At 36.1% G+C, this 27,791-nt stretch overlaps 1 protein-coding gene across 2 annotated transcripts in view; it reads left to right on the top strand.

Annotated features, from left to right (window-relative positions):
* Nucleotides 1-27,791, top strand: part of LOC126850030 (protein Wnt-6) — a 92,543-nt gene that overhangs the window by 29,530 nt on the left and 35,222 nt on the right. The window contains exon 1 of one of the 2 annotated variants that reach the window (XM_050592627.1): nt 12,125-12,297. The exons of the other annotated variant lie outside the window; for it this stretch is intronic. The gene's annotated coding sequence lies outside the window, so the exon portion shown is untranslated. Of the gene's footprint in view, nt 1-12,124; nt 12,298-27,791 lie in introns of those variants that run through there. 2 annotated transcript variants of the gene reach the window in all.

Genomic DNA, 27,791 nt, shown 5'->3' on the forward strand with positions numbered 1-27,791 from the left:
GTTTTATTTACACATCGAGATTCATAAATATATACTATTTTGATGCATTGCATTGATATTATTTTATTTATTTTTTATGCGATTTTCGTACGGAAATAATTTTTTATATTTTAAATTTTTTGTAAGAAAAGCAACAATATTGAAAAAGAAAAGTAGGAGAGCACTTTTTACTTAAAAAGAGATTATTCTCATTCAAATTGCCCAATTGACTCGATACAACTATTTCAATCATTAATATTATTAATAAATTAAACTAATATTAATCAATATTTAATTTTTCTATTTGTAATTGATCATTTCTTTAAAGAGTTTTCAAAGCGCTATTTTTTCACGCGTGTCTGTATTTTTTTTAACTTTATGCGTTGCATTAAAATTCTGATTAAATCATTGTTTTATTCAGTTGTTGAGGAGTATCTCATTTTTACCGAATTCACTCAATTATTTGTCGACTTTACGGAAACGAGTGCAACTGTTTGTATATGTTTCTGTTCCTTAAAATGTATATTTCACTTTACTATTGTATGAACAAGCGGATTATCTCCTCGTTGCAAAATGTTCTCGTTGCATTTTCCTGAATCCGAAAATTTATACCCTTTGTTGGGTTGAAAGGAAGGAAAACAGACAGGAAGGAAGGAAGGTTGTCCGAGATCACATGACAGGATAAGTGGGAGGAGCGAAATTCCCCTACCTAGCATCACTTGGAGGAGTCAATCGGTATAATTGAGGTTTATCTTCCTCCCTTATACAAACTACCGCCTACTCACATCCCCTCTATTCTTAAAATTTTTCCCCGGATCCTGTGGTTTGTGGTGCGATGCAAAAGGTGTTATTGGTATTATTTTATCAATCTTTTATTAATGAGGTGATAAAGGGGCGACGATCGTCGTTTGTACTTATTCAAAGATATTTAATATTTTTCGCTGTAATTTTTGGTGTGATTAGTAATTATCAGGTAAATTGTAAAGCGAGTATAACTCCACGATCTTTCTCTTCCCATTTTTTTTTTTTTTTTATTATGTAATGCGATATTGAGATGCATTTATTTTTTGGAGCAAGCTTTTAATCGTCAGATGGCCATTTCAATACATGTGCGATTGACAAAAATAGTATTTATATTTTAAAAAATATTTATCTCTCTACTTTGTACACGTGCATAGTCCCTTTCACCGTTTATAGTCAGGCATAAAAAACATAGTGGAGAAATACCTGAATCGAAATATCTACGACATTGACTCTCTACGCGTTTATATCTCATCGTTTTTCTCTGCACAGCCAATTAGCAGCGCATTCGATATAATATCCGTCGTACGAAGATCTCGGTCGGTGCCCCGCGTTCATGAGAATCGCGAGGGAGAAAGAGAACTCTCTGTATCTACGCCTCCCCTCCCCCTCTCTCTTGCCCTCCCCTTCCTCCGGGTTACCTTCGATCTCTCGTCGATGCGATATGCAAGTGCAGATTTCATCGACGTGATCGCTGAACTGGCAATTAGCCGCAACGACCCCGGCTCGTATACCGCGCGTGTAGTCACCCCACTGCGCCACGTGGTCGAAGATCAAACGACATCCTGACACAAAGCGCAGCCAGTTGGGGTCTCTCGATAATCGGTAGCGACGCCGTCCTTGTAGAGGATGGATGAATCCGCGGCGACTCGTTTGGTCACCCTCACCCGCGACCTTTGACCTATGCTTAATTAGGGCCCACGTGCCGACGAAAAGCAGGTGCGCAATTCGCCGGCAATCGTGTACGGTTGACAAGATCGTCGATTCAGATAAACAAAAGCGTGTAATCAATTTCTATTGACAAGAAGTAACTAAAAGAATCAAATTAATATTAATTATACTTTATACTTTATCATATTTGTATAATAAAAAAGCTTTATTTTTATTAACAATTTTAATTAACTTCCATTGACATGTTATAATAAATTTGCCTAATCACCGAGTATCAAAACATTAGTTTGTTTTAATTTGTAGCATTGATTGATTAAGGACAGAAAAAAATGTACTTTACTAGACTTTTTATTGTTAATGTTATTTTTGGTGCAAGTACCTCAATGTCTGTCATGATTCGTAAATCAACGCAACATTATTATCGTATGTTCCGAAGTTAACGAACAACGTATCTTATGGCGCATATCGTTATCTCGGAAATTATAGGTAAATTGAACGGCGATTTATCGCAGTAAATCATTTTATCAGTAGCTCGTATGTTGATAAACGCGTGATTTCTTTTGCCTCGCGTATCAATCATGTTCCATTTATTTCATTCGGAGGAACAGTTTCATTGCCGGTTTTGATACCTTGTATAGATAATACCATTCGTGCTTTCAGAGGAAGCTCTGCAAATACGCTTTTTCGCGCTTGCCCGATTTCGTTTCTCCTTCTCTCCGTCTTCTTTTCTCTGTCGTACTCCTTGAGAGTGTGCATCCTCTGTCATTCTATCAGGGTGCATTATTTATCGGGCTATCGAATGTCCTGACCATGATCCCGGCACGCGAGCACCGATACAATCGGGTCATTCGATCATCCTATCGCCGTACAATGCACGGTCGCTCGGCAACCTAATTGGCCGGCTCGGAAAAAAGAGTACGAAATCCTTTCATGAAGGACGATGTATAAGAGAGAGAGAAAGGATGGTGTCGTGCACATTACCGATTTCTGCGGCACGATCCTCTCGCAAGATCCTTTCGCGATCCGACGTTTCGGCCAAGCAAGAAATCGTCTCGGTTAATTAAATATTCTCGTAAATATTCGCATACTCGCGTCCATGCGTTATTGCGACGCATTACCGAGGGGGTGATTTATGCCACGGTAAAGGAGAGAGAGATTACTTTAGGGCTTGCGATTGCCATATCACGGCCGTAATTTATTGCACGATTCAATGCTAATGATCGTTTTCTCGAACGATGCGCAATGAGAGAGGTATCCTACCGTGTCCACACACTCTCCTACTTTAAACGCATATGTTTTAGCTTATCTTGGATACGAGCGAATGTTTCTCACGATCTGAAATTTTAAATAACGGTATTAATATTTTCACACCTTTTTAACTATAAACAATTTATTTACAAATTTCTTAATGATATGTAGAATATATAATTATAATTTATTATATTTTCATGATAATTTTTTCGAATAAACGCAGAAATTATTTCAGTCATATTCAGTCGCAACGCATTTAATAATGTATGTAATAAGTTCTTTTGAATGAAACTGCATACATTATAGCGCAATAATTGATTGATGCGCGTGCAAAGCGTAGTTTTATTTTCGCAAAGTTGCCATTACTATGTCTTTAAAGGGAAGAGAAAGCAAGAGATCGCAAGAAAGGGAGACGCGATAGAATGGCGGTGTGAAAATCGTCGGTAATTGCAGTCGATCGGCTTCGATCTTAATTGAGACATCCGCCCGTTAGCAAGAAGCTAACTACAGGAAGGCAATGAAGAAACGATAATAGAGACTCGCTATCGTCTCTTCACGTAATATCCTGCAACAAAAGTCAAGGGCAAAAAACCGTTTATTTCGATTTTTACAGAATGCTTATCCTGTATATAAAGGATGAATATTTCGTAACGAAAGCTCTATACAAGATGCTCTTTTATGTACCGCATGTTCAGAGAAAATTTGTTGTATCGAAAAGAATTCAAGAGAAGAGGCTTCAATTTCTGTACATGTGTGCATATTTTGATATTTTTTTATTATAAAAATATTTAAATATTTTTATTATAAAGATGATATTTAGAAATTTTAGAAAGAGATAATTTTTATGGGATGTCCGCTTAAATTTTCTATAAAATTCATTTATATCTTCTTTAATATAAATTAATATAATATTAAAAAATGCATAGTATAATCGAAACATAGAAATAGTCAAGCATAAAAAATATGGAATCGTAAAAGAAAGCTATGAGAAATGTCTTTTTTCTTGGAATATTTACTGCGAAAGATGATATGAAGCCCGAAAAAGAGAGACAATGGCTAACAATTTGAGAGATTTGCTCGCCATGGATACGCTAGAAGTTATGAACCCACCGGCGTCCCTGCAGGGCATGTCGAGCATGGGGAGCATTCTGGAATGTTTTAATAATATGCATACCGGTAGAGGGACGAACTTTTGTAGTTTCGAGGGATGGGTAGGGGCAAGGGAAAAGCCGACGACGAGGATGAACACAGTCGATCCGCGATACACTTTACTTTATAATAATGATAATAGGCCTTCTATCTACCTGCGTTAAGGATACTCGATTTTTCACGGACGATATTAAAATTCGCTTATTCGCGTGGGGTGAGTAGCTATACGTAATTATAGACTTTCACCTATTGCGTGTGGGCTGACAAGAATGACGACGTGTTTAAAGGATAAGAAGAGCGAGATAGATAAGATAATTTACAATAATCTGCACGAATAGTTTAAAACTCGCGGCGTAATAAATTTCTCCATCGTTATTACTCGTGTATGTGTACAGGAGGTACCTATGTCTTGTCAAGGAGAGACGGTACGCTGACGTTTCTCCCAGCGAATGCTCGACATGATTTCGTCGTTAGCGAGCTAAGAATGTTCGCGATGCTGAATGAGTTGCTAAACATAATCCAGGCTAGTTAACATATTATTGACGATACATTTAATGATCGTAAAAGTATACTAGAGAAATTCTTTGTTTTTTTACATATATTCTCTTTCAATGCAGCCATCAAATAGGCAAATAAATCAATCTGTCTATAAATGTAAATTGTAAGATTCATTTTTTTTTTAATTTAATTTAATTAGTGATATTCGATAAATTTAATTTTTTTTAAATTTATCGAATATCACTAATTTCTCAGTCCAAATTTTTTTAATATTTTATTTTCTCTTTAATTCTGTGTTTTTTTTTTCAAACTTTTTTTAAAGTCTTGCATTGTCTAATGCATTGTCTAGTGCATCGCTAAATGATTTTTCCATGAGTTCAAAATTCCGATGTCGCTTGAGAAAAAAACGCTTATTCATACTGTTAGAATTTTCTACAGTGACTATCACAGCGGTACAAACAACCAACGATGTGAAAAGGTCGAGTTATGGTCATTTAAGTCTATTATACAGTCGTAAACAAGTTTGAACAAGATAATCCTTTACAACAATTTTTATTACATATGCGTAAAGAAAATCTATGGAGAATATATACGCAAAGATTTTTAAAAATTAAAAATTATAAGTAAAAAAATGAAAAAAATGCAGGAAAAAATCAGCTGATTTGCAAGTATTTTCGAATAATGTGCGTTTAATTCTTCTTATCTTAACATAATTATATTGTATTTTTTAATTTTAAATAATTAATTTTAGAGTTAAAATATTTTACATAATAAACAAATTGCGTGAATAACCTTTTTATGACGTATTTACGTCATGTAGAAAGAAAAGAGGAGAATCTCTCTGAGCGATGTGCAAAAATTCTAAAACTTAATCCTTTAATGTTTTTGCTTTCGTCTTGAAAAATTTAGCGCTGAGTTCTTTGACAATTATATTATAGGACTCGATGAAATTGTAGTCGCGAGACGCATAAATGAACTATTATGTCGACTAATAGAGGTCTAAATAAATGCAATATCTACCCCGGAAGAAGGAATGAATGAAGAAAATTACGCAGATGTTTGTCGTGTCACGCCCCCATCCTTCAATGTATCACGGTTACCCCGATTGTTGATTGCTTCAACGCGAGCAAGCCAGGAGCGAGTTGCTGAAAGGATCGCTTAACATTATGAATGTTCCGGAAAGGAATAAAAGAGTACAGATCTCCTGTGTGAGGAGGCCGCTGGGCGCACGCGAAAGTCTCATCCCATGATATCGCTCTATAATAATAACGATAACTTATTTTTTAAAGTGATTTATATTTTTATATTATAAAACCAAGCAAAACATCAAAGAAACAGCTTTATTTAATATATTATGTTTAATTTTAAAAATGTCGCCAGTAAATAAATTAATAAACAAGTGTTTATACGACCAAACTGGCAATTTATTGTTTGATTATATATATCACGACGTTTCGACCATATGGTTTTGGTCCTTATCAAGTGAAAGTTATAATTAAAAAGTAGAAAGAGAAAAATCGAAATGTCAAACTGACATTGTGTCAACCACTATGTTTGGAATACTGAGATCAACAGTTGATTTCGATTTTCTCTTTCTACTTTTAATCATAACTTTCACTGATAAGACAAACCATATGGTCGAAACGTCGTGATATATATAATCAAACAATAAATTGCCAGTTTGGTCGTATAAACACTTGTTTATTTATTTAATATCATTAAAAAAATTTTTATTAATTATTGTGCATAATTTCTAATGACTTGATATACATTTTATATTTTATATCATATTATATCACTGCTTTAATCATTGAAATTTAATTGGAGAAATGTCTAGTATTTTTTAATATTGTTGTAGCAAGAAACTTTTTCTTTCTAATAATATTACTTGTCAAATTTTCATTGATAGAATATCGACTTTAAATTCGTTAAGGAGATGAAAGCTTTCTTTAGCCGGGAGGAAGTACGGTAGCTCAGGTACACATTATAATTTTGCGCTGCGCATCGCTGTGGTATGAACAGCGGCGATCGGGGAAAGGTATCCATTGCAATGTATAACGCTCGATCGCAGGATCGACCGGCCGGATACGCCGTACGTATCATCGCCGTCGTTTTTCCGTTAAAAGGCACTTGTTGAAGTGCGTCCGAGCGTGCGTCGATCCGCTCGTTAAAGTAGCCCCAATAATCTGCTTTCGAGGATCATAGAGATTCCGCCCATTTACGTTTTACGCTCGTAAGGGGAGCACCCTCCTAGCTCCTGGACGGAAGGACTCGCGTTCGTCCTGCTACCCCTCGGATGCATTCACGCGTGTACGCGCGTTTATAGAAAAATCGGGAAAAATCACAGCCGAGAAAACACAGTACTTAAGAAAGGAAACAAGAACAAAGTCTCTTCGCAGCGTCTCCGGTCTCGATGTCTTTTTTTTTTTTTCTTCTTCGGGATGCAACACGCACAATGAACGCTTCGATACGCGAGAAATCCTTTCTACCAATCTTCGCTGTAACGACTTAAACAGTTGAAAGAATCTTTCAAGGATGATTTCTCTGCTGTGAGTTTCTCTTTGTTGCACGGCATTGTGCCGTGTGCGTGCACGCGTGTGTACCCGTGTTTCCTTTTCACAAGAGGGAGAAAGAGAAGGCGCGGCGAATATACCGATGTACCTCGATATCGTGTTCGTGCTCTTTTCTTCTCGTATCGATCACCGGATGATCGGTTTACAACTCGAGTAAATCATCGCATGAAGAGTAGGGTCGTGCCATAAATGGATTAGCTCTTATCCGACAATAAGCTGTAAAAAATTACACGAAAGAAATGCACGGGAAAAGGAGATCTATTTTTACTGGTTAAGCAGTTAAGGATTTAAGAGATAACAGAGATTTAACGGTTAAACAAATAAACTTGAATCTTCAGACAAAGAAATTCTGAGGTTCTGTTTTCGAAATATATGTATAATGAATTGTTATTGATAATTTCTTTACGACTTGAGACTTACCACATCTATTGTAGATCCGGTCGTTGAGAAACAAAAATGTACACAATATATACAAAACTACAAAATACATCTTTTTTTTTGTGGTAATTTTGGATGAAACATTAAACTAATCCTATTTTGTAATAAAAGGTTTCTCTTGAAAAATTTTCACAAAGATGACTATATATATTTGCCGTTGCAAAAGACAAATGACCGAGATAAAAATAAAGAAAAAATATTGAAATTATTTCGAAAATATTTATAATGAATTGTTATTGATAATTTCTCTAGATAAAATATAATAAAATATAATAATATTTTATTATATTTTATCTAGAGAAATTATCAATAACAATTCATTATAAATATTTTTGAAATAATTTCAATATTTTTTCTTTATTTTTATCTCGGTTCATTTGTCTTTTGCAACGGCAAATATATATAGTCACCTTTGTGAAAATTTTTTTCGATTGTATAAAAATATTGCATATTTAAATGAAAAAGTTGATGGTTGGCAAATTTATTTCAAAAATCATATAATATTGTACTATTTTTTTGTTTTTCATTTACGGTTAAAGTATCAATCGTCGACACGATCAATCGTAACACGATTTAACGCGGCTATCAAACGAGCGCATCATTGCATTTCTGAAAGCATTTTCGTCGATGGCGAGCGCGCGAACGGGACGCACACCATGCATCCGCAGATGAAGAATAGTAGCCCGCGAGCGAGAAGGAAGGCCGGCGGGCCATTGCGGGCGGCGGGCCACCATGCTTGCCTATTATGGCAACCGAGCTATGGGGATTCGAAGAGTGGTCCTCGACCAACGGCAATCCGAATAAATAAAAAGGGAAAATAAGATATATGCGTGTGGGTGTGGCGGCAGGCGGGACCCGGGCTCATTGCCACCTCCGAAGCTGTCGGATCTCGCACTCGCCGATAGCTATATTGTTATGCGTATCGGGGGGGGAGGGGAGGGGGGGGATTCGTGCTTTGACCGTTATATCCTTCTTTCTCGTTTGTGAATCCCTATTCTCCCTTCGCTACCTCGAAACGTTTTTTCAATCGTTGCCCGACATTTTGCACCCTGTAATCTTGTGTCCCGAAGCAATGTTTCACCCACTTTCGTGTGAAACGTCGAGTTGTAGTTTTTCCACCCGATTTCCGACGGATTCCTGAGATTTTTTGCGTATATTTTGTTTTTGCGCGTAAAGTTTCCTTGAATAATATATTTAGCATAATACTTATACCTACCATGCAATAAAAATTATTAATATTTTTAATTTATTTTATATTCTAAAATTTGTCGTGTGCTTAATTTTTATTTATCTATATAGTACATATAAAAAATGTTTAAAAAAATATATTTAATTAATAATAATAAATAACAAAGTTTAGATTATTTTAAATTGAAAGTTAGACAATAACACACACATACACATACATATATAAATGCTATTTCACATTAATTACATTCATATCGTTTATGTTTAATTATCTGAAACTGTGAAAAACATCGAATTTATTTTTTTATTTATTTTTTTTTTATTTTATCGCGTGTCCGGCATAGCAAATGCGAGAACGAAAGATCGTCGCGCGATTTAAATCATATGAAGGGTTGAAGTTGATAAAGTGTCCTTTCTGAGCGACTCTTATGACTAGAGATGATTATCTCTGCCGGAGCCACCTACGAGAAAGAGAGATTAGAGCTAGTCGAGAAAGTATGCCCCGGAGAAGCCTAATCGCCGTTGTTCTACTTGCAGCCAAGTCCGATTAGAATCTCGACACCCACGCCGAGGATGCTCGTGAGATGCGTTTGTCTACGTCACGTCAAGTTTTAGATATAGCCTCTAACTATGCGAGCAAATAGAAGTGGGAATAAGAAAGAAAAACAGAAGTATTGACGCTTATGTCATTGTATATATGAGATATCCGATGATGGGTCTAAGAGCCAATGGGATAACAGATATTGTGAAATTTATGCTATTGTAAAAGGTACAATTGAAACGTGCTAAGATGTGTTAATACGACAGTTGGATTTCTCTTATAATAAAACTGGCGCCTAGAAGGTATCGATCGTTAATCCACTTTTGCCAATCCGTCTCCTATTACCGAGACAGAAAGTTTAGTTTCCTGCTGTGACCATGATTTTATACACGAAAGAAAAAGATCCGCATTATTGTGAAACAAATTCTTAAAAAGGAAGGATTATATTTTTTTTTTTTTTGTTGTAAAAAATGAGAAAAGATTTAACTGATACATTTCCGATATATTTCTAAGCGTATTTCGACAACAAAAGACGGAGGAACGATCGTAGAAAAATATGAGTAATTTTAAAAGAATTAAAGACAGCATGAATATGCTCTTCGTTTATTATATATAATATATTATCGTTTAATAAATTTTTTAATATAACATAATGAAAAATTATATTAACCGAAAAACGTGATAGCGTTTAATGTATTAATAAAAAAGTTCATGTAAATTCGGGGAGATAAAGCTTCTCATATTTGGTCGTCCGAAAAATTTGCGCGAAATATTAAACGTCACGATAGTATACATTATCGGTCGTATTCTTCCATTGCGTATCTGAAATCGGTTCTCCATACTTTTCTGGAATTTTAAGTGTACGATGAGAGAAACACGCGTAGCGATGCGCGGTTTCAGGCGAAACGGAAGGGACTCGGTAAAGCGGTTTTATTAGCTCGTTTGTTCTCAAAGGTGGCGGTTTCTTTGTCGCGACTAGTAACGATCGCGTTTTACTACCGGTTTCAGCGATTAGGGGTATCATGACATTTCGCAAATAAAGAGAAAAAGGAGAAGAGATGATTTAGCGCTCGTAAACGATCGTAATCAACTGGGGCCAAGCCTCGTCAGTGTATCAGGCACTTTAGGGTGTTCGGGAATTACGGAGAGAAATATATTAGCTAATATAATATAAGTACTTTATGTTCCATTTGACAGGAGACACTCAGTCCCTGACAGGATTTGCAGCCGTTCGCGGTCCGATAAGCCACGATACGAGCATGTTTGTCGGTCGTGCTCCTTTTATTGGCACGTTTCCTCTTAATTTTTCGCGACGACAATATTTTGAGCACACTGCGCATATATAATCCTTATCGAGAACTTAGTATGTTTGTCGGTGCACCGTCGCGTAACCGTGCTACTTTCTCTTCCCTTTTCACATTGATCTTTCGGAGCATTTGTACGGCGCGAGAAATCATTTTAACATTATGCAAGTAAAATTAAAAAATTGATTAAATAGTATTTTGAAATATAACATCGATCATTTTGTTTCAATTTAAAAATATGAATAATATAAATGCTGCATATTTTTATGATTGGAATGTTTTAATTGCGTTTATTTTATTAAAACACGTTACAATTGAATAAGATAAAATTATTATTAGTTTGATTTTAATATTTAAATTTTGATTTAAAAAATTATAAAATCTATTCACAAAGCTTATTTATCAGAAATTTAATAATCTACTTGATGATAATAATATGATAATTTCGACAGGGATACATTAGTTATAATTTCTTCATTTGTGAAATTTTATGTTTAACGAAAAAGTTTTTAGTTAACTGAAATTACGTGAGTGAAAAAGTTTTATAAAATTTTTTTTAGTTCACATATATTATATTTTGCAAATCTTATTAAATAAGAACACTTAATTATTAATTGCGTAGATTAAGAAACACAATTTATGTGGCAAAATTGAAAAATGTAAAAAATATCACATAGAAGAGAGAAATGTATTTTTTTTTTTTTTTGAAAAAGAAATTTGTTTTTTGTTTGAATTATATCTTAAGGTCCGTTATAAATAGGCATATTGCAAGATCGCATCGCAAAGTCATTTTTTTCTTCGTGTGTTGTTGCTGCGATTTGCGACGATTCACCGAGACGAGCGAGACGAAAATTAATCGAATAAAGAAGTGTTAATTGCGTTATTATGAGCGGCCAGCTTATCGAGCGCTCGTCCGTCCACCGAAACGATCGCGATCTTATCGCGTCACGTCTTCCATTGTACGATTATTAAATACGATGATGCGGCTCTATTATTCAGACATCTCTCGATGGCAATGATCGGTGAGAGCCGATCTCCGATCTCCCCCCTCACTCCCTTCTCTCCCGATTGAGTGCCACGAAAAGATCGACGAGACTTCCTGCGCGGCTGCGCGGTGGGTCTCTCAATGTGATCCGCGATGATCTCTGTTTCGACAGTACAATAAATAACGACTTTATGATAATTTTGTATCTTTAGAGCACATAAATATCAGTATTAATATGAGCAAATTAAATTTTTATCAATATATAATGAAAAGTAATATTTAAACATAGTAAATATTACAATCTCTCTCTCTCTCTCTATTTTTGTTTACAAGTCAATCGAATATCTCGTCTCTCATAACATTACTGTCATATCGGCGCGGTGATAAAAATTGATGGCGAGCGATACGTGGCAAAGAAGTTCATTACAAAGTATCAGAACGTATCAGATCGTACTTTAAGCTTCCAACGATTTTAAAGCGCAGATCTCGATCGAGGAGAGACCACCCGTGCAATCACGTGTGCGCTCTTGAGGTAAACGCGTTTCTTTGTGAATCTCGCTGGATGTCGATCGCGATCTACGATTCCTCGATCGTTGAACGAGCCTTCGGCTGCGCCCGAGGGAATCGTCTCGATCTGTCGATCCCGGCAGATCAATTGTCGTGAGATTGTATTTTCAGAGATCTTTACATAGATTCTACGTAAGTTGTGTTTTTTATTTACTGCGATTATATATATATATATATATATATATATATATATATAATAATTTAGTGTTCTTTTTAATAAAATTCACACGATATGATGTTAGATATAAGAACATTAGAAAAATTTTTTTTTTTGTTAACATAGGATTTGGCAAATAAAAAAATATTGATATTAATTGTATTCTTGTTAAAATTAAAGTGATATTATTATTACAAAATAGGTTATTATATATTAATTTCTTAATCAAATTAGCTTTAGATAGATTTAAATTTTTTTTATATTAATTAATTATTTTAATCTAAATTTTAAGTATTAAAATCAATTTATTAATGCTTTTATTGTATTTAATTTGTGATAAAAGTTAAAACAAAGTTTGTACTGTATACTTTAAACAGTATATTCTGTCGCACACTCTGTTGTATATTCTAACTTTCTCTTAAATCATTTTGATCATAAAACGCTTCTATATCATTGTGACGCCTTCACGTTTACAAAACTTGTAAACGATGATCGCAGTCGCAGAGATTATCTTTCGCGCGTTCTTTAATTATTTATTTAAGAGCTCGTAGATTGCGACAGTAATCGATATCTTGACGTGTATGCTTCTATTAATATGTCTCTATTTAAAGCTATTGGATATACTCGTGAATTAATTTGTCTTCTCGTATTTCTCTTGTATCAATCTGTCTTTCGACTGGTTTAAATTTAACGTCAATGTCTTTTTGTTTATAATCACAGAGTAACAGTGAGAGTAACCAATTTTATTGATATCGAGTTTGTCGAAAATGATTTTTTATGCATCACGATAGAAATTTGTTGTTTGTTGTTATTGCACAAAATTCTTAAAAATCAAAAATATCGTTTAGTAGTAATTTATAATTTTTTTGCAAAAATTTATAAAAATTACATTTGTAAAACTAAAATTATATTAAAATTAAAATTGTATTATATCCTTCAATTTTGGGACTAGATTCTTTCGTACAGATTGCTTTATATTCGTAAAATTTCGTCTAAAGATATATTTAAATAATTTTAAAAATACAATAATGACTATCGATCGATGTCTCAATTGAGGTTCACACACACATATATGTATATATATATATATATATATATATATATATATATATAAAAGAAGATACCTCAAACAAGTACCACAAACAACACCCTCTCTTTCCTATTGCCTTTCTTTCTCGCTCACGCGAAAAGAGCCGGAGATTGACGTTTATTAACGTTTTGTTTATATGTCATTATTAGAGCTAATCGATTCTACAGCAAAATGAGGTATAATATAGAGCCGCGACGGGTTCATAAATACTCATTTGTATGGGACAGGGTTCGTTCTCGATTTCCACCGCCGCCCAAGTCGCCTTCGTTACGCTTATACGGATGGCGGATCCAATATGCGAATTTGTGCACATAATCAACCGGCGGTTATTAGCTGCCGGCTATATTTATTGTACCGGCTTTTTAAGTATGACCGTAACGTCGCGAGATTGTCGTAAAGCCAATAGGCGCGATGATGGGGCAATATCGGTGATAAATAAGTAATTGCACCTTTTTAATAAGATGATTAGCGTACTTTAGCGATAGATTATATTATGTAATATTTCAAATCGCGCGATCACCGCGATTACCTAATCAATATAACGGAAAAACAGGTTTAACTAGTAACGATAAAGATGATCGTCGTACGATAATGATATTCTCTATAATTGCGCGATAATTGCTGTTTTTTTTTTATATGATATCAATCAAAACAATGATGTGCAATTTTAAATGATATAAATAATAATATAATAATGTAAATGAAAATTATAAATCATATGAAATTTATCCATTTTATCATCTATTTTTGTTCATGTGACAGCTTATAGTTTTCTTTTTTTTTATAAAATCAATTATGATGTAAATATATAGTTGTCTTTATTATAAAAATATAAAAATTATATAATCAACAATTTATTTTTTTGATTTATATTAATTGACGATTGATATAGTTTAGTTGTGCTGAAATATGTATATTTATTATTTTCTTCTTGGAATTTGGAAATAAAAATAAATTATCGACTACATGATTTTTATACTAATAAAGATAATCACATGTGTCCAGACTTTATAAATGATTTCGCAATCATAGCAAAGATGTAGCGTTAGATGAAGCAATGCATAATTCAAGCACGTTACATCGAAATGATAGATAATATACATCAATATGTCGATGATTAGAAATTTCTGAATAGAACGTACGGTAGCATAACATTTCAAAGTGATTTCACGTATAAGCTAAAATGTCAGAGAGTAGAAACTCCGCAGCTGCAAGAGGCAGTTGATTATTATCGCGTGTTGATCCGCGAATCGATTAAGGATCGTTACGTGCCTCATATTGGCGGCTCGTGGATACATCGGTGGCGAATTATACGCAGATTGGATCAATCTACGATTCGTTTCAGGTACAATACTTGACCTTTTCTCACGCTACCACGTCTTCGCCTAGTCAGGAAGTAATCGATGTTTTATCGTTATTGCGGATCTATCATATCACCGTTTCTAATGTTTGATTTTTCTGTTCCGTGATAGATTCTCGATGAGTTTATATAGTTAAACGAGATTTAGTCAGATATTCAAACTTATTTATTTATTTTTATAATAAATTTTTGCATATAAACAAATTTTTATATAATATTATTAAACTCGTAAAAATTTTGAATTCATATAAATCGATATTTATAAAGGTTATAAAAATTTAATATTGTTATATTTTCAAGTTTAATTATTAAAAAACAATTAAATTTTGTTTGCTGTCACGAATGTCATGCCGTCAAAATGCAATGCAATATTAAATAACTTTAAAATATCTTTGTGATGCCAGATTAAATGCCGGATTAAAATTTGCCAATTACTTTATGAAATCTACTTTTTAACTGTGTATTGTAATCTGCAATGATCTTCTCTGATTTGTATTAATTAGTTTAACGCTAAATACTAAGTATTACGAAAACGACTTTCATGATGAATCAATATTACCGAAGAAATTAAAACGATGACATTTGAAATCTCGTTTGACAAAACAGCGTAATTAAGATCTTTATCACAAATGCAAGGATCGAACGCGGCGATGCTTATAATGACACTTTCTTTCGTGTGAATTCATCGCGCGATACGCTGTGTAATGCAAAAGTCCACAATGCACCGACCACCTACGAGTCGTGGGAAATATTTAACATTGTTTCCCATCTTGTAGAAACCGATTTTTCAAAGATTTTATCGAAATAAAGAATTTCATGAATGAAAGTGAGTTCTTTTCGCTTCCCCGCAGTCGCCTTTCAATTTTTTTTTAATTAGTTTTCCTTTTAAATTTTCGGATTCTCTATACACGTATCCTTCTTTTCACACACATTACAGTTCTTTTTCGATATACCTGATGATCGTTTCGAAAGACGCAGACATTATTTTTTATTTTTCTCTCTTTAAACTCCCTCTCTCAATCTTTCTTTCTCCACCCCCTTTCTTGCTACCCTTCCTGTTCTCTCTGTCTTTTTCCTTTTCTCTTTCCATGTCCTACTCTTTATTTTTTTGGAGCAGGATTATCTCATAATCGACCGGATGATTCTGCTGTCCACTAGAATGGCATGGCCTGCTGAGCATACGTTTGAGTTCGTTAATGTTCGCCCATGAGAGTGGATCTAATGAATTTGATGACTCCTTTCTCCGTTGATCTTGCCTCCTTCCCATCCAAGCATTCCTTTGACCGCCATTCTCTTTCTCTTTGCCCGGAGCGTGTTTCTTCGGTGTCGACGTAACACATGGTATCTTTATGATCCCAGCAATAAATCGAATTGCTCGAGATGAGTGTTTTTACGGATACAACAGACTCGAGGAATCGCGTTTCCAGCGACGATAACGACACTTTGATAAACACTTGTATCAAGGAGATTTTGAAATATATTTCCTCTATAGAAATTATAAGTCAATTACAAATGTCAATAGGAAAAAATCAAAATTGGTAAAATTAATCTTTTTTTACAAATAGATAAAATAATATTTTTGGATAAATAGTGGTAGGTAAAAATAGATAAAATTCTCTATGAAAAAATAATTCTGTGCTTTTGTGCAAAAACTTATACTATTAATTAATATTTTGAAAAAAAAAAATATTAAAATAAACGTAAAGTAAAAGATAATTTATTGTTAGCAATGAATTCCTTATACCGATACGCGCATATTTCTTGCTAAATTATTCGTATAAGTTAATATATCAATATAGATATTCGCGTCTCTTAATATTATCGCACTTTAGGTCTTTAGTGGAAAACAGATATTACAACTAAGATGCATAGAACCTCGCTGAAATAGGCTGAGATAAGTGATGGCCACCGTGGCGATTGGAGGGGGAGGAGGGCTTCGTAATTAACAATCCATTTTGTATTCGGCTCACCTGATCGCGTCGTGTGCGGTCCGTGACGTCATAATTCGGGGCCCCTTCGAGGCGTACCGCCCCCTTAATGCGGGCCCCGACACCTCTCGGCTCCGCGATGCAGCACGCACTCTTCCTTCTCTCTTCTGTCTTATTCTCTTTCGCCTCTACGAATAGGTATAAGCGAGAGAAGAGGAGGGAACCGAAGAGAGAGAGAAAGATATAAAGAGAACTCCTCTCTCGCATCTCCTCGTCCTCGCGCAGTGTGTATGTGTGCCTGAAGATGCCTGGATAGTATATACACCTCGAAGGCGGTCAAGGGGGATATAATAGCTCGGCCGGACTTCACACGATGCCGACTGGTACACCGGCCGGGAGGATGATACAGAATCTGGTGAGGCCGCGCGAGGGAGAGAGATGAAACGAGAGTGGACCTCCGAGAGAGGTTCTGAAGTCGCGGAAGGAGCTACCATCACCTCCAATCTTCACGATCCTCGCAGATCGTTCTGATCGTTTGATCTTCCGGAAGATGTCGCGTGATTGTGTTTTGATTTTTTATTGGCTAGTTGATTTCGTCGATCAAACGATTGATCGTTACTATGATCCGTGTCGAAGATCATCGATAAGTAATAATAACATCGCGATCTCTTGAAGATATTGGACGATTTATTTAATTAAAGACGCGTGCTACGAGAAAGCGAGACAAATTATAATAGTTTTCGAACAATGGTGTCGTTCTATTACTAACATTATTCATATTACAAATATCGCGATCGTGTGTGCGTGTCGCGGATCGAGAAACAAAAGGGAAGAGAAAGAAGCATCGAAAGAGAGGCAGATTAGGCTGCTCGGAGGTGTCAGGGTGAAGAGGAGGGAGAAGAACTCGTGCAGAAGAGTCGAAGGGTGGGCCCCGTTACCCGGCTTTGTACGAGGGGCCCCTTGCCGCTGTCAGCCCGCGGGGGCCTTATTTCAAGACCGTACCGAATCAGGCACGACAATCGCCCTAATATCCACACGAATGCCGTGCCGGAGGCCCCCACGGTGCAACGGGGCTCGCCGATGAGGGAGGCAGCGGAGTCCTCGCGATGAGTAAGAGATCTTTCTCTTCGTTCTCTTTCTTCTCCTCCTCCTCTTCCTGCTTGTTGTTTTTTTATCTTTAACCTCGCGTGTCTTGAAATTTTGCTGAGTTTTGACTGTCTCTCGTGAAACTAATGTGCTTTTATTTCAAAACAAATCGTAGATGTTTACAACTTCACATTTTCAATCATAATTGTTTGTTTTTTTATTTTTTACGTTAAAGGTAAAAATTTATGTATTTTCGATAATCACACCGAATTATTCGTTTCTTTAACAAAATAATATTTAACATTCTTTTATTTTATTAAAATTTAGCGATAGAATGAGCTCACATTTGTTTATAGTCTCTAATATGTTACATTTATATTTCTCGTTCAAAATTGCAAATGTCAGTAAACTTAACAAACTAATAAATTCTACACTAAGAATTAAAATGGTAAGCTAATAGTTTTTTTTTTTTTTTTTAATTTCTTATACGATACATTAAAGATACAATATTTTAAAATATTTTAACTTTGTGCTCACTCAATATTATAGCTCGCAATTAATATTTAATATTACCTATCGATCATTAATAATCTTATATTATGTGGGAATCTTTTTCGGAGAGATGCTTACGCGGGAGACCTATGCCAGGCCTGCGGGATAAAAACACGTTGTTGCTGACGCAACTACGCTCGCATTGTCCGAGGATGCAGCGCGTCATTAGTGGAAGCTTCAACGCTACCATCGCCGCTTTACGTCGGCATTCAGCGATTCGCCTCGTGGATTCGTTCGCGGCGAGCTCCGAACGAGTAGGTGGCTAGCAGCTAGCCGGTCCTCTCGGGTAAGAAGAAAAAAAAGAGGCCGTTTAGAGGGGTTTAATGGGGACCCACGAGGGCCCCGTGGGGCTTGGTTTACCGAACGCGCCCGCCACAAAGCCCCCAGCGATGGAATAAACGCAATCGTTACGCCGGCATTTGCCGGTGTTTGCGCCGGCATTTAATTGTTTGCCCTTTCCTTTCAGACCGCGCGTTTTTTCCTTCTCTATCTTCTGCGCGAAGTTCTTCCTTTCTTCCTTTCTTTTTCTGTGCGATGTAACTTCTGGATTAGTTTGTATCTGTCAGTGGTTGGTGAAGGAATATTACATTGATTGATATTAACATAAAACTACTTATGTACATTGTACATTCGACATCATTATAAATGTATTTTTTTGATTTTTAAATGAAGATTTAAACATCAAAACTATGTAAAAGTCTTTGTTTTTAGAAAATTTAGTTTTGTTTAGAAAATTTAATTTTGTTAGTTGTCATAAAAGAAAAATTGCAAATGGATAGTAATTCATGATTAATTGATGAGAACTTAATACACCTAAAAAAATATGTTTAATTCAAAAGACAAGATACATTTGTCAATTGAAATTTTGAATTTTTTTTTTTATTTTTTAAAATGAAATAAAGGAATATATGTAATACAATCTGTGCGAAGAAAACACAATCGTTTAATATTTACGCTTTAAATATATTTTATTTTAAATAAAAGGATATGCCGAGGAAATTCTTTAGAATCATGTTTTTTATGAAATATAAAATAACAATATTTTACAATATTCTTGGATAGCTTGTAAATAAAAATAGTATTTTTGCGAATTACTTAAATTTTGAATGTATATCGATGGATGAATAGTTTCACTAAAATTGCTCTGCTAATTGCTTGAGATTATTCAAATTGGAGCATATTTATCAGCGTGTAGCGTAACTTAACACATGACAAATAATCAATTCGTTACTGAGAGGCAAACATGACAATTTATTTCCATCGTCGTTAATCGTCGTTCCATCTCTTCTCACCACCTAATCCACGAAGTTTCTTTTATCCGTTCCGATGGAAGCGAGTCGTGCATCGTGGCGCAGTTGATAAACGGATTAAGAACTTCGAATCTAATTGGATCCCGGCCACGATTGTAAAAGAAACCCTCGGTTGGCCTTACTGCCATGAGATTAGGATTCGTATAGTGCGTGTATATGTATTTACCCTCTCGGAGAGAGCTTATCTCTCTCTCCCATTGCTGGCTTCCAATCTATCGTTGGAGAACCTGCCTGTGCTTATCCACATTTCCCTCGGATTTCCAATCGTTTTACGGTGTCTCCCCCACCCCCTCCTTAATCGTCGCTTCCGCATACTTCGCTCGCTGTTGAGCGCGTCGTTATCGGCTATGTTATCAAGATTAATACAGTGACTACTGCCGCAGGAATTTTTAATAAGGAACTACCTGTCGTATCGCGCCGCTTTTCTCTTTCGATCCCACCCAAGAGAGAACAGTTTGCTATTAGTTAAGTCTAATATATAGACATAAGATACCGCTGCAGCTGATCATTCGAGGAGATATGTGCTTCTTTTTCCTGATTGTGAGTATAAACATTCTGACTCGCTGAGATCGAAAGTTGCTATTTTCTCTATATTTTTTTTTTTTTTTTTTTTATTAAACTTATTTTAATGATTCGACGCACGCAATTTTGTATCTTATGCTCTTTTTTTCATTCGACTGCTATGTTGCTGTATTATTTCATGAGATTATGTATTAAACATAATAATCATATATTAGAGATAATTTATAATGTATAAAAAATGTTTACGAAATTTTTGTGGTCCCATTATTTTAATTTTGTTTGCCAAAATATATGCTGCCGGCATATTTAATTGATCGAATCTTTGTAGCCTTTTGCCGTAACAAATCCGATTTTCATAATTCAAAGATTTAAAGGCGCGAAATCCATAAACGTGGATTATTCAAAAGAATCGACGTAGTTATTGCGAAGGAGGAAGGAAGGAGCGAGCCATGGTGCCGCGGTACCGCGGCATAATAACAGAGCGCCGCACACAGGCCGAGCTAGCTGATGACTTCATTGAACGTGGGCCCTCTTGGGCTTCGGGCTCAGGACCTCCCTGAAACCGCCTCAAATTATAACGCCGGCTCGGAGCCCAGGCCCGCTTTTGATGGGTCCGAGACACATCTTAAGCTTCTAGCGAGACACACAAACAGATTCGCTCACGAAACCTCGATTGACAACACGCGAACGAGGAAGAAATTTCTATATTTCGTGTTAATCGATTGCTAATATATTAATCAAGTTATTTTTTTGATTCTAGTCCATTCTGACGTGTATATTAAAAAGATGTCATATTTTATAAAGAAATTATTATCAGGAAAAATATGATGTTTTAAAAAGTAGTGCGAAATGTAATCGTGTATTTAAAAATATATATGTATATAATTTACCTATCATTTCCAAATTGAAACCGTAAAAAGTAACACACGATTTTAAATTTTAAATTATTAACAAAGGGTATATTACTTATTTAATTTAATATTTTGCTCCATCGATTTGCGTGTATTATTTCGTTTATGATAGATAATTAATTACGCATGATGATGTTTTAATTGTTTGCAGAGAATGATCGCGTTTGATGTCTTTTATTCTTACTAGTTTTAATATACTTGTCGACCTCCTCCTGGTATTATGTGTATAAATAATAACAAGCCATGTGCCGTGACCTTGTCATTCACGCGGCGAGACACGAGAGAGCAGGTAGCGGCGTAAGTCGCTCTGTGTGTCGCATTTCACTTCGAAACGTGATCGCGAGAATATGATCGGAGATGTTATCATAGCGAATATTCTGATCATATAAATTAGCGATTGTCAGTTATTTAATTATTGGAATCAATTATGATGTATAATTTATTTATATTGTATCTGTTATTCTTGTGCGTGGAATTGATAAGTTTATCTCTGCGGTAGTGATTTATTTTTTATATTATCGTATAAAATAATGCAATAAAAAAAGGTATGTGATAATGTTTCAGAGATATATTATACATATATTAGAAATATATATTATATTCTAGAGATTTTATTTTGAAATTCTTAAAATATATTTAAATAAGAAATTATAATAATTAATATTTTCATACAAATAAGTTAATATTTTTTATTAAATTATTTATATATATATATATAGTGTTAAAGACATATTGATTAATTTTTTTTTAAAGAGGCTTATTTTTGTCAAGAATTAATAAACATAAAGATTAAATAAAAATTATCTTTTTTAAAAAAAAATTTTAAATTTCTGTGCCCATAAACTGATGAATTATCAGCAATATAGCGGCTGGAATACACAAGAATCCAAGATTCGATCACGACAATAATATCGTGTAAAAAGGAGAGGAGAAATAGAATGAGAGAGATTTAAATGGCAATGTCGACTATGGAACAAGTGGAGAACACGTTGCATACATGGAAGCACCTAGCTCGGTCGGGTCAGTCGGCTTATCCTCCACTTCTTTGTTCCCTCCGATCCTTCATCACAGATCGAAAAGTATCTATATCTGCCCGCATACACATTATAAACGGGAGATCTTATGGGAAATAGAAAGTAGGCACGCGACGTTCGCAGTTGCTCCATGCGTTTAGCTTATCTGAAATTTACGAGCCGAGTCGCCTCGTAATTATCATTGTAGAAACTCGTGTCAGAGGAAAAGAGGGAGATATATGATACGCAAGTAAATGAGAAAGGAGTAGAAAAAAAATACAGAGAGAAATGGAAAAAGTATTTTATAGCGTGTACCTCGGCACCGTAAGTTGTGTGTAATTGCTACAGTGCGTTTACTCGGGCATCTGTTTACCCACTCTTCGATCGCGAAATGCGCCGATCTGTTTTCGAGATTCGAATCGGTATCTTGGTAAAATAGCGTGCTTATTATCCGCAAAAATCCGGCCCGTCGATTGGTATCTGCTGCGTACTAATGACGCTACTACAAAGTTATTTCGCAACAGTGCTTGCTGTAGTTGCCTTCGGTTTAATTAGGAAAAAAATATTATTACCGAATGAGATAGATAGACTCGGACATCGCGAGAAAAGCGCATTGATCTCCTAACATCTCGATATATCTAGCTTCGATTTCTAGTATTTGATTATTCCGACAATCTGTCATTAAGTGATTTTAAATACAATGTTTTGCGCGTTTGGAAAAATGTCTTTTTTAGAAGACAAGTACATTGGTTGGAGATCGATATATCTTAACGCGAATCGACAATTGTCGAGATTTAAAAGGATATTGAAAGGATAAGGAAGATAGATGATAGAGTGAGACGCGCAATAAATCGGCGGAACGTCACGTTACAGAAAAACAGACGGATTCGCTTCGTCCCACTATTTCTTTGTCGTGGGACCGATGCCACACCATTGGTCTCAACCGTAGCTTCTGGACCCACTTCGCGATCACAAGGCCCAGCTTGACCGTCTGCGACGCGGCCTTGCGAAATTCGTGGCAAAAAATGTCTGCTGATCCCCCTTCACTATCCCCTCTTCATTATCCTCGCGTCGTCGCGTCGTTCACCTCGTTTCTCCGTTCGTTCATAGATTCGGTTAGGGTCAAGATGGCTTTTAAGATTTCGCAGATGATTCTATTACTACTCCGAGTTATGACGTGTATGTAAAATTGATATGAAAGACGCGTTTCTGTCGCAGAATATGTTTCGGAGAAGTTCTTTGGCAAAAAAGAAAATAGATTAGATCTCGAAAATTGCGAATCGTTCTTGAGATGCTATCAGTGCTTGCATCTCATAAAGTAATTTTTTATCGCAATTATATTTCTCTTTATAAAATTTAAATGTAAATATCTAGAATATATTTAATAATCTGTTTAATTCTTCCTTTTTAAAAGATTTTTTTTATTTTTTACTTTATATCTAATAATTTTTAATATAAAAAGATTCTCATAATACCAAACGTCAAGAAAAGATGTTCAACTTTGAATCGGTTATTTAAATTTTTGTATAAATTTAAAAAAAAAAATATTATATGGAGTTAACGCGCGCGCTGAGAACGATGCCAGCAATATGTAAAAATGCAACGATCCTCTCGAGAGATGTAACCACAAAATCCATTCCACAAAGTCCAGATCATTAGTAGCGGAGCTAGGCGAAAACTCTTGCCATTCTCGTGCAGTCAATTAGCCGAATTGATTACCAGACACCCGTGACTTCGGTCGTTATAACGATCCATTCGTATTACTTGCCCCGAATGCCTAGCGTGCCATCGGCCAAGCGGCATGCAGAACAGCGAGGATCGAGACTGAAAAAAATCGGGCCATGGAACATTCTGCAGCTTTGTCGAGGCGCGCTCACACATCGCGCGTGTACATTAGCGTGTCTCGTCCCTTTTTTTTCCCACATTTCTCTCTCTCTCTTTCTCTCCCCCTTCTCGATATTCTCGTCATAATAAAAGATTCTGTTCCTCCTTCTATATCGTTGGTCCGCCTCTATCGTTTCGAGCAACGGCGTGTTCGAGCAGGTTCTCAAGAATTCACGACTCATGCGATGACCGGATGTTCAGGTGATAATGACATTTAACGAATAATGACGTTACACCGAGTGCAACGAGCAATCCAAATTATCCGGTCGATGACGATTGTTCTAATTTTCTCCGGACACGTTACTCCGTGAGAATACGATCCGTCTCTTTTTTCCATTTGTTATTCTAATTGGATATTAATATTTGTCTTTCGTAGATTGTTTTTAAAATTTGTATCAATTTTTCAACTCATCGTTTAACAAATCAAGTCAAGCTTATAATCATCGATGATAATAGAGATTGTATTTAAAAGCTAAATTGATTAATTTAATTTTAAAAAGTACATATTGAAATTTTTTTAAAATTTTAAATTTTCATTATTAAATAGTTAATCCATATTTTTGAAACTTTATAAATTTGATGTGCATATTTCTGTAGAGAGGAAGCATATTGTAAACATTACATTCCGTCTGATGCACAGAGATATGAAAACAAATAAATAATATCACGGAAGAAAAAACCCCGCAAAGGGGTGCAAGAAGGGCAGGGCGAAGGGACGAATTGGGACGATAGAGAGCGAAAGAGATGGCGGGATAAGAGAAGAGCGACTCTCCTCATCTCTGAAAACTGGTCTGGTGCAGTTGCGGTCTTAGGAACAGAGGAGAGTCGAAGGAGCTGCATTCCCTAGTAATTAGTCTCACCCATAAATTACTGGCTATTTCGCGTCTGTGTTGGTCACGAGTCGGTAACACCCGTTCCCCCCCCTCCCGTCCCGCCACGTTCCAGCTTCCCCCGCTGTTCTTCCTACGCTTCTTTGTACTTGTGTTGGTCACTCAAAATTTCTCCCTCGTGGAAATGACGTACGAAAGATGCAAAGACGCGACATAACAGGATTCACGAACATGAATAAAATCTTGACCGTTACATTTTGTTATTTTGAGATTTTTTTTTTTACGTATTATCTATAAATTATTTCTTATACACTTTCTTCGGTATCTCTTAATTAAATATGAATTTACACATAATTAATTTCTTTCTCTCGAATAAGAAGTTATATATTTTTATTACAATGTTTTGCGAGCGTTTATTATATCTCACAATCAGTAAACCTATCAGTAAAGATGTCAATAGATATCGCGTATGAATAACATATCTAGATAAGAGCAGATGGACTATTTAGCGGTGGAAGGTACTAAGTGCCGGGAGATCCGGCACTCTCTCTATGGGAACGAAACGGGCTCATCTTTGCCGTAGGTCCGCGGACCTGTTCTGGACCGAGCGGATCTCTCGCGGGGGCGCCGAAGAAAGGGGCACAGGATCCCGCTGCTAAATGAGCTGTAATATGGACCCCCGCTGAATCTCCCCTCTTCCCGTCGGCCCTCCTTGAACCATACTTCGAAGCATTTCTCCTCCCTTTCGCCGCTTAAAACCACTCACGCTGTTTGGGCCCGCCGGTTATGATATGACCACATGAGACGACTTCTTCTGCTGTCGACTCTTCCTGCAATATTTTTGCTTCCCGGCTCTCTTTAATTTTTTTTATCTCCTGCTCTTTCATCGCCGCTATTATCGCTTTCGTCTCTATCATTGGGCACCGCATCAATGACTGCTCCATTCCTGAGATTACGCGCTCAGGAAAAAAAAAGAAATGTTTATGGAAATACTATGAGGCAGAAAAAAGATTTAATGCGAATTATTACAGCATTAGTTTTTTTTTTTTGAGAAATCAATTTGTCAGATGAGAATATTTCTGAAAAGTCATTATTTTTATTGATGTTAAATTAGAAGTAAAAGAGAATAGAGCTAATAATATAAGAGAAACGTCGTTTTTGTTTATCGAGCAAACTAGTTTCACAGTCTCTTTTCCCGACGATTATTCCAGGAAGTAACGGCAAATGTGATCGTGACACCGAGAACTATTTCTTGCAATGCTGTTCGGTCAATGAAGCAGTTGACCCACGGCTTGCCGGTTGATCTAGCAATTAGGCCAATCATTCGATCGGCGTTGCAATCGATGACAGGAAAACGGATTGCAAAGAACGATTAATTAAGCTTTTAATAGAACTTTGTTGATTTTATTAGACGCGCGAAATTTCTCAAGGTCGATTACCGTTTTTCTCTCGCAGATCATACGCTATGATTATGAATGACGATTCGCGATATTAAAGTCGATGAGCTCTTAACGATTCTCAGCTCATCAGCTTGATGTGAGCATTATATTACCGCAGACACAAAGTTGCATGCATAGATTGCAAAATATCATCGTATATCATCACAGGGCAATAAACATTCTCAAAAGCTATATAATTATCGTGCGTTATATATGCGTAATGACGGCCATTAAAGGTGTGAATGTCGCTGTCGAAATAGAACGATGTTAGACTCTGAATCTTGCATGTGTATTATCGAACCGCGTCTGTGCTGTAATAGAATTCGGAGCGGCCGATACTCTGTGAAACGGTGATGTGCTCGGGAAGCAGTAAAGGCTGCGGCCGCGAGCGCTCGCGGCTTTGTCGTGGCGGCGGAGATGAAAAGGATGTAGCGAGCCACACGCCGACAGCTTAAGCCCTCAATAGCCCTCTACGATGGTGCAGCGTGTACCGAAGCCATGATACGGCGGGAGGAGGCGAGATGGAAGGAGCAGGTCGAAAAGGAGGAAGAGAAAAAGAAGTGAGGGTGAGATGCGAAGAAGGGACCGGCCGTGGCGCGGCACGGGGAGGGGGAGGGGGGGGACGAAGGGGGACGAGGCATGAGACTCGGCTACTGAGCGGAGAGCTCGCCTTCACAAAGCATCAGAATGGGACTTACCGGGGCCCCGTTATTAGCCCTTACTCGTTTCGTACATGTATTGGTAAGGGTCGCGTGAGAAAGAGAGAGATCCACGGATCTCCTCGCGTCGAACCGCGCGCCCGCGCGCGCGCGCACACACATCCGAGGATCGCTCTCGTGTGTCTTATGTAAAGGCGGACGATGGTGCGGAAAATGTCAGTGTCATCGATACCTGCTTTTCTCGTGGCGCTTCCCAATTCGAGAACTCATCATCCGGTAAAAGAGTTCTCTTTGTCGCGCTATTGGCAAAGGAAAGAGGGATAGAAGAGCGTCACGTCGGGTGAGATTCGGCTTGACAAGGCGCAGCGAAATCCTTATTACGGAAATGAGAGGATAAGAGGGTGGTAGAGAGGGATAAAAAAGGTATATTCGACCGTAAGATCGGGATCTCTGGATAATCTTGCGATGGAATCCTTTATTTTAGGAACAGTAAATCATAGACTCGCAATTTTCTCTTAGATTCTCACTTCGAAAATTTCGTTACGTCATGTTATCGTGATGATAAATTAATAATTATTCTTATAAATAATAATTCTGCGTACTTTTTAAATTTAGATATAAATTAAAATTAAATTAAATTAAATATATGTAAATATTAATCGTTACTATATATATTTTTGTAAAAAGTACAAGGACTTAGCTTAACATAATAAACAAAAATATAGCTGAGATATTTTAATATACTTCATATATTTATTATAGATTGGTCTATATTATAATTACAAAAATATTTTAGTATATTTCAATATACTTATTTTCAGAATTAATTTAATATGGACTTTCATTATTTTTTATTTAACATTAATTGCATCGAGAAACTTTTGT

The sequence above is a fragment of the Cataglyphis hispanica genome, chromosome 5 (genome assembly GCF_021464435.1).
Source record: "Cataglyphis hispanica isolate Lineage 1 chromosome 5, ULB_Chis1_1.0, whole genome shotgun sequence".
NCBI classification, from domain to species: Eukaryota; Metazoa; Arthropoda; class Insecta; order Hymenoptera; family Formicidae; genus Cataglyphis; species Cataglyphis hispanica.